The sequence below is a fragment of the Otolemur garnettii genome, unplaced genomic scaffold (assembly GCF_000181295.1).
Source record: "Otolemur garnettii isolate 467f Iridium unplaced genomic scaffold, OtoGar3 scaffold00014, whole genome shotgun sequence".
Classification (NCBI taxonomy): Eukaryota; Metazoa; Chordata; class Mammalia; order Primates; family Galagidae; genus Otolemur; species Otolemur garnettii.
The window spans coordinates 25,898,048-25,906,914 of record NW_003852409.1 but is presented as its reverse complement, the minus strand read 5'-3'; the positions used below and the strand labels follow the sequence as shown (position 1 = coordinate 25,906,914).

The 8,867-nt window shown below is 39.4% G+C and overlaps 1 protein-coding gene across 4 annotated transcripts in view; it reads left to right on the top strand.

Annotated features, from left to right (window-relative positions):
• The first annotated feature begins 3,693 nt into the window (after positions 1-3,693).
• The window catches only part of RC3H2 (ring finger and CCCH-type domains 2), a 63,402-nt gene continuing 58,228 nt past the window's right edge, over positions 3,694-8,867 (top strand). For 2 of the 4 annotated variants that reach the window (XM_023510551.1, XM_003785282.3), the window contains exon 1: positions 3,694-3,930. The gene's annotated coding sequence lies outside the window, so the exon portion shown is untranslated. The remainder of the gene's footprint in view (positions 3,931-8,867) is intronic. The other 2 variants (XM_023510550.1, XM_023510548.1) reach the window with 1 other exon arrangement.

The window sequence follows — 8,867 nt, the reverse complement described above, 5'->3', positions numbered from 1 at the left end:
GAAGTTGTTCTGTTCCTCCTGTACTTATCTTAGTTTTATGTAGAATTTCTACTATACTTAATTTCTATTGAAACCCTTCTATAGTTTAAAATGTAATATAGTTTTACCATTTATAACAATATTGTGAAGAATCTCATGTTCATTGTTATAAATGTTAAATATCCTTTTTGTGATACTTTTGTGGGTAACATTCTTCATAGAATTTTAACTCTGGTGAAGACTGTATAATCTAGGTATCATATTTGATGAGAAAACTATAACCACAGTCACTAGTGACATAGGGCAGTTTTCTCTTCAAACTTTTAAAAAAATTATATGTAAAATAACTTTCATCTTGGTCATTTGTAAGATCATTGCCAGGTCTAAGATTCTAATTTTATATGTAATCCTTCCTAAGAACAGAGAAGTGGGGAAAGCAAGAGAGAAGAGTTTCTTGTCTTCACAAACTTTGTTATTTGGGTACTCCACGGGAGACAATTTTTAAAAAGTAAATAGTGGGTTTGTTCCCACTGGAGAATATGGCGAGAAAATATTTTCTTTTCAGAAATAGTCTACTTGTGATTGAAGTCTTTTTCTTATTTTTGCTTCCTAGGATGAAATGGGGAGGGGGAATGTGCATAGGAGAGGTTACAAAAAATAGTAATGAACTGATCTTTTTAGGATTTGGTATCTTCTGTCTTGGATGTTTGAAAAAACATGGTTGAAACCATGTTGAAATTTTATGTGTGCCTTGTAAGATTGTTGTACTTTTTTTTTTTTTGTGAGCACTTTGAGATTTTTGCTGGGGGTAGGGGTGTTGTGACAGTGATGGCTATAATTTATATTATTTATTCCTGTTCAATAGCACAGAATGATCTCAAAACATTCCTAGGAAAGTATCTGTTTGCATGATGTGTCTATAAAACTTCAAGAAACTGGAATCTTTTTAATAAAAGTGCAGTTATGACAAAACATAGAATTTATTCATTTAAAATACTCACTTTTAGTTGTTTGTGTTTCTGCTAGGACAGAAAAACCCAGTAGTTCAGTCTCTTACTGCATTTATGTATAAAAGATCTTGAAAATGTAGTTGTTACTTTGTTGTAAGAGAAAATTCTTGCCTTCTTTGTGGGATGTAACTGTCTTATATGTTTACATAAGAAAAATAAACTGGAGGTGGGAATGGAGAGCTTTGTGTGTTGCCTACATGTATGAATTTTAAAGGATACAGTTGCTCCTGACTAGTCATTTAATCATTAGCTCAACAAATATTTCCTAAGTCCCTTCCATACAAAGTTATACTAGAATTTAGATATATAGACAAAAATTCCTCGTCTTGAACTTATATTCTAGTGAAGGGGGACAAACAGTAAACAAATAAGTAAAATCAATGTATGTCAGATTTTTTTTTTTTTTTGAGGTGGAGCCTCAAGCTGTCCCCCTGGGTAGAGTGCCACAGCACACATCACACCTCACAGCAACCTCCAACTCCTGGGCTCTGCCTCTGCCTCCCAAGTAGCTGGGACCACAGGCGCCCACCACAATGCCCGGCTATTTTTTGGTTGCAGCCATCATTGTTTGGCGGGCCCCAGCTGGATTCCAACCCGCCACCTTAGGTGTATGTGGCTGGCGCCTTAGCCACCTGAGCCACAGGCGCCGAGCTGTATGTCAGATTTTTAAAATGGATTGGGAGAAAAATAAAGTAGGAATAAGGAGTGCCAGAGAAAGGGGTGGGATTGTAATTTTAAATATGGTGATCAGGCCACTTTTGAGAAGTGAATCGGATTATCATATATATCACTGTCTAATAAAATAGAAGATCATATATATCCACTAGAATAGAAACAATACATGCAGTAGGAAGGAAAACAAATGTCAATATACATAAAAACCCATCACTGTCCAGTTGAAATTACACGAACCATTGATTGTTGAGAACCTTTCTCTTGGATTAGCATATATTTCATAAAGAGAACAAAATGAAAAAATGTACGTAAGAAATGCTGGATGTGGTGAGCCTTTTGGGAAATTGAGGTGAGAGGATCACTGGAGCCCAGTTCAATGCTGCAGTGAGTTATGATGGCACCACTGCATTCCAGTCTGAATGACAGAGACCCTGACTAAAAATTAAAAAAAAAATTCTTTTACACAGCAATGAACCTTTCCCCCAAAACACTGTCAATGAAACTTTCCCCCAAAACACTGTTGTTTTCTGTCATCCAGGCAGTGAAAACCATATTTTTTGTAGGCTTTTTATAGTTTATAAGCAATTTTTCCACATTTTTTCTATATCCATGGTGGGTTTACTTACTGGTACATAGATGTTTTTGTTGTGTGTATGATTTCACATTGGAAAGCACCAGGAGTTTATAAATCATGATCATTTTCTTTTTTATTTGTATTTATGTATTTATTTATTTTTAGAAACAGAGTCTTAAACTTTGTCCCCCTCAGTAGAGTGCTGTGGTGTCACAGCTCACAGCAACCTCCAACTCATGGACTTAGACCATTCTCTGGCCTCAGCCTCCCCAGTAGCTGGAACTACAGGCACCGGCCACAATGCCCAGGTATTTTTTGTTGCAGTTTGGCCAGGGCCGGGTTCAATCCCACTACCCTCGGGCTGGCGCCCTACTCACTGAGCCACAGGCGCTGCCCCATGATCATTTTCTTAACCTGTGTTCAGTTTCTCATTAGTAACAAAGACTACATAGCATCTGACTTTTAGGGTTTTATTAATAAGTAAATGAAATATAAATAACACTAAAATTAAATATATCTATTTTTTGAGAGTCTCACAATGTTGCCCTTGGTAGGGTGCTGTACTGTCACAGCTCACAGCAACCTCGAACTCTTGGGCTTAAGCGATTCTCTTGCTTGAGCCTCCCAAGTAGCTGGGACTACAGGCGTCCGCCACAACACCCAGCTATTTTTTTTTCCTAGTTGTCACTGTTGTTTAGCAGTCCCTGGGGTGGGTTCGAACCTGCCAGCCCCTGTGTATGTGGGTAGCGCCCTAACCACTGAGCTATGGGCGCCAAGCCTAAAATATTAACTATCAAATAACACAGGACCCAGCACAGACTTTCATAAATGTTAATTTTCCCTATCCCTATTTATTGTATGTTTCTTCATCTATTAAAACAATAATTTCTACCTTACCATTTGCTGTGAAAAATCTTTCTACAAATATTTGAGTTATGATGACAAAATTGTGCTTACATTTTTATCTTTGCCTTTTACTCAAAAGTTAAGAGTTTTCTCTTTAATATAGAGGTATGTGGACGTGCCTGCCAAATAAATGCTTTCTTTTTTACTTGGCACCTATATGGAGAGATTGAAGAATCTAGTCAGCATGTCAATAAAGAAGAGTTAAGTAGAATGTGATTCTCAGTGATTATCATGCTTTTCACGATGGGAGTCATACATTGGTTAGAGTTGGTGTCCAGGAAGCTGGCTCAAAATGCAAATAGATGAATGTGCAGGGAATTTCCCATCAATCCTTTAGGCTTGCCTAGTCAGTTTCAGGCACCTCCCACAGTGCTTCAGCATTCCCTGGTCACGTGATAGGGATAGACTTCGCCGCAAAAGGGAAGCTCATGCGCAGTTTAGGTGGTGAGAACTACAACAGTTCCCTTCCACTTCCCCAACTCCCGGGCTTGTATAATCTCGCGTGATGTGGGCATTATCTTCTCGCGAGAGCTAGGTCAGGATCCCTCCAGGTCCGCCTCCGTGGTGAGGAGGAGGAGGAGGAGGTGGCGGAGGGAGGAGGAGGAGGCCCCGTCGCGGCCTTCGCCGCCGCCAACGGGGCTGTCCCTGTAAGCTCCCGATGGAGTTTGAGGTCGTGAATCCGCCGCCGAGCGCTGCCCCGGCGAGACGAGGCGCCTCCGTCGCCGAGCCGCGCCGTCGCGGGGCTCCCGGGAGTGGCCCTTAGCGACCCCGCCCGGGCCCCCTCAGGTAGGGCGGGGGCGGGCACGATGCGGCTCCGGCCCCAGCCCGGGTGCCTGGTCCCGTCGGTCGTGCGGGAGACTAGTCTGAACCCGGGGCCTGTGTGCTGTTGCCGCCGGTGCCTGGAGGGGTTGAGAACCTAGGGCCGCACCTGACGCTCCGACAGAACCCGGGGCCTGAGGAGGCCCTTCTCTCTGGTAGGGCTTTTTGATGTGGAACAACCGGCTCAAATGGCCACCTTCCTTCGACAGTGGCCGAGGGGACGCCTTTGAGCCCTAAGGAACCCACCCCAGCAAAGGCCAGGTTTACATCTCCCTTCCTACATCAGTGAGTAAGAGGGGATTTGGAAGAGGTCCTAAAAAACAAAGTCCTCTCCTAGGTTTTCAGCTTTCTGCTCTGGGGTTTCCCGAGACCCTAGTTTAGGGATGGTGGAAGCGATCTGAGTGGTAAATAGGGACCCCGGCGAAACAATGCCCTGGATGGAGATGGCCGAACCTGAGTGGTTGCACAGGGGATGTGACTAGGAGCAATGGCATGAAACACAGCCAGGGAATTCTGCGATGGTTTTCTTCTTGCCCTCTTTCATTTTTCCTTCTTGGTAAAGCCTCTTGAGGAGACCTTCCACCATCTTAGAAGTATGGTAGAAAGCATCTTTGTTTCTCGGAGAAGCAGCTGTACTTTTTTCTGTCTTTAGCTTTCAGGATGAGAGAAAATGAGGGTAGCTGTCATTTCCATTCTTCAAATCACAACGGAAGAATTTAAGATACTGGCAGATATAACCTTCACACCAAAATATTCTCAAGTAATCGGTGGCATAAAGCAGATCTAGTTCAATGATTCTAAACCTGTTTTATAATTTTGACGAGCACCTGAGTTGAGTTTCCTTCTTTTTAATTTCTAGCCCCCCCTCATTGTGATTAGAATGACTTTGTATTCCAAATGAAGTGCCTAAGTAATCTTTTCTATCTTTTCTGTATTAGTCAAACTTCTTTTAAGTTTCAGTGGGAACTTTTGATTAACCTGAGAAAGGTAATGTTGTTAACACCAAAGTGATATAATTTCGCCCAAAAGCAAGGAAACAAATGTATTAGTTTATCAGTGCAGCCTTTTTATCGTTAAGCATACAAACTTAGTTAAGTCATTTTGAAACCTTAAGACTATTCATGGATTCTCCTGTTTTTACCTCTTTATCTGTCTAAAAGGCTACATCACTGTCCTAACCTCACATCCCTTTCTCACGTTATTTCCACATTCAGTTCTTGAAGAAACAGAGGCCATTACATCCTGTTAAAGACTATCTTTAAGTATTGCCCTTTTTTAATTTGGAGATTTATGTTTTCCAAGATTGAGTTTGGAAAATTGCTAGAGGGACAAAATGTTAAACATATACACCAGTCATGTTTAGAAAAAGTAGATATTATAATTAAAACAGGCTTTTATTCTTTGAGTATTTAATTGCAGTTGTGTTCATTAGTGGCTCCTTTGAGTTACTCTTGATGTGTTATTACTGTTGTGTTAACCTGACAATGTAAGAAGACTTAAGTCTTTTGTTCATATATTTTCATTGGTTCACATTCTGCTTTTGTAATTTGCTGTCTTCCAATTTGAAAAAAAGTCAAAGTTTTTCTTTTGGCAAATCATTTTTCTTTACTATTAGGATGTTATATTAAAAAACTGAACTTCTACATTGTGTGCAATAGCTAAGAATGTCAAATAAACTTAGGTCATAATAAGTACTTATTATTTTGATTGGAGTGTGTAGAAGTTTCACTTTTAGTGACAGAAAAAGGAAGCATGTAGCTGAAAACTGAAAATAAATTGTTGTCTGTACCATGTCCATGAGTGTTGTGACCAGGGTTTTCTAATTTTATGAACACCTTCTTAAGTGTCAGTGTGAGTTTCCCTCAATTTCTTGATAAAAGTTAGTTTTGTTTTGAGTATTACTTTATAATCTGTTTTTTTGTGTGATTTTTTTTTTTTTTTTTTTTTTTTGAGACAGAGTCAGTCTTTGTCACCCTGGGTAGAGTGTCATGGCATCATAGCTGATAGCAACTTCAGATTTTTGGGCTCAAGAGATCTTCTTGCCACAGCCTCCCAGGTCTCTGGGACTGCAGACCAGTTTTTTCTTTTTTTACTAGAGATTGGGGGGGGGTGGGTCTCACTCTTGCTCAGGCTGGTCTCAAACTCCTGAGCTCAGGCAGTCCACCCACTTCAACCAACTTTATAATCTTAAGTACTCTAGAATTGCATGTTCAGTACTAGCTAATAGCCAACCACATGTGGCAGTTGAGGACTTGAAATGTGAATTAAGATGTGCTAGAAGTGTAAAATACACACCAGATTTGAAAGACTTAGTACAAAAAAGATTTTTTAATATCAGTAATTTTTATGTACATTAAATGTTAAAATGATTAATTGGGTCAAATAAAATATATTTCTTAAATTGATTTTCCCTGTTTTCTTTTTTTTCTTTTTATAATTTTTAGAGACAGAGTCTTTGTCACCCAGACTGGAGTGCAGTGACATGATCATAGGTCACTGCAGGCCAAAATTTCTGACTTCAAGTGGTGCTCCTGCTTTTACCTCTCAAAGTGCTGGGATTATAGGCATAAGCCACCTCCCTGGGCCTTTTTCAATCTTTTTTAACAATCACTATCAGAAAAGTTAATATTACTCACATTATAATGGCTGAGATTGCATTATATTTCTTTTGGACATTACTGTTTTAGGGCAGCACTAGTCTTCTGGGAAATGAATTATCTTAATAAAAGTTGACATTTGGGGGTGGCGCCTGTGGCTCAAAGGGGTAAGGCCCTGGCCCCACTCTACTCAGGGGGACAGCTTGAGGCTCTACTGCAAAAAAAAAAAAAAAAAAAAAAAAAAGTTGACATTTATAGGAAAACCCAAAACTTTCAGAGTTTCCTCTTACAATCATGATAATCAAAAGGATCAGGATTTTGGTAATATACAGTTATACACTGGCTGTTATTTGATAGACAGAATTAAGTAAGCTCTGCCTCAAAAATAAATATTTTTGGGGTTTGGTTGGGTTGCATATGCCTGTAGTACTTAGCACTCTGGGGGGCCAAGGTGGGAGGATTGCCTGAGCTCAGGAGTTCTAGATCAGCCTGAGTAAGAGTGAGACCCCATCACTACTAAAATTAGAAAAATTAGCTGGGAGTTGTGGTGAGTGTTGTGCCAGGTGCCTGTAGTCCCATCTACTCAGGAGCCTGAGACAGGAGGATGGCTTGAACTCAGGAGTTGGAGGTTGTTGTGAACTAGGCTGCTGCCAAGGTACTCTAACCAGGGGCAACATATTGAGAGTGTCTCAAAAAAAAAAAAAAGTATTTTTCAAGTGTAGCCGTCACTAGAAAAGCAAAACTTTATATTAGCTGAAATAGAAAGGCATCCCTTTATTTCCCTGTTAGAATGCTTTGGGAGTTGTATCTCATATTAATTGAAAAACAGAGTTTAACGTCATAGAGATTTTTTTTTTTTTGAAACAGAGTCTCACTATGTCATCCTTAGTAGACATAGAGTTTGACATAGAGTGTCACAGCAACCTCAAACTCTTGGGCTTAAGCCATTCTCTTGCCTCAGCCTCCCGAGTAGCTGAGACTATAGGTGCCCACTACAACACCCGGCTATTTTTGGTTGCAGTTGTCATTGTTTAGCAGTTCCAGGCTGGGGTCGGTTTATGTGGCTGGCACCCCACTCACTGAGCAATGGGCGCCGAGCTGATAATTTTTTTTTTTTTTTGAGGCCTACAGCAACCTCGAACTCTTGAGCTCAAGTGATCCTCCTGCCTCAGCATCCCAAGTTGCTGGAGCTACAGGTGCTCACCACAATGATTTTCTATTTTTAGGAGGAACTGGATCTCCCTCTTGCTCAGGGTGGTCTTGAACTCCTGAGCTCACAAAATCTACTTGCTTCAGTCCCCCCAGGTGCTGGGATTATAACTATGAGCTACTACACCCAACTAACCCCATAGAAAATGTAAGAAGCAAAACTTGAGTCATATTTATGTTATGACTTAGAACAAAGTCACGTGTAATAGCAGTCTTTAAAATTGTAAGTTCTTTTTCTTCAATCCTTTTTATAGGGGGATGCTGAGTTTTATATAGCTTACATATTGTTTCTGTTCTTTTTTTTTTTTTTACTCATTTATTAGACTAAGACCCAAATTGTACTTATTCTTTAAATATAATTTTAAGCTCAAAACAAGTCACTGTATTTATAAGGTTTCTGAATAGAGAAACACTATTACAGTCTATTTCCAAAGCTTATATTCCTCACATGGATTAACTAGAATGAAAAAATGATTATATTAATTTACAGACCTGAGCCCTATATTGCTTGCAAATAGTACGTATAGTACATACATTTCTAATACATCAGTGAATGAGGTAGAAACATTATTCTGGCATTTTAAAATCAGATGCTATAGTCCTGAACTGTCTGCTTAATATGGTGGATTAATAAGGGAAAATGAAAGTACTTAGGCTGGTATGAAGTTTGCTTTTAATAAAGCAGTTTGTAATTTGCATCGTATAAGAAATGCCTGTTACTGTTCCTGTTTTTTGTGTTAGCACTCATAGCAAGGAATTTACGGCTTAGAAAATTACTTGAGTGAAAATCTGTTTAAGTTCTTACCTTTAATTTAGCATTTCTCACTCTTATGCTTTATCTTATTATTTTAGGCATCTAGAGTTGTAGGCTTTTTAATCCATTTTATCTCTACTTAAAATGTATTAACTTAAGTGCTAACTAAATATTAATAGCAATTCAGACTTAATATAGATATAACTAAGTTACTATGAAATGTGTAAGTCTGCAAGTTTTACATATTCATCTATAGTTCTAAGCCCCATGGTTCATTTATATGTTTTTAAAATTAATTTATAAAGACAATAGGGGCTCGGCGCCTGTGGCTCAAGCGGCTAAGG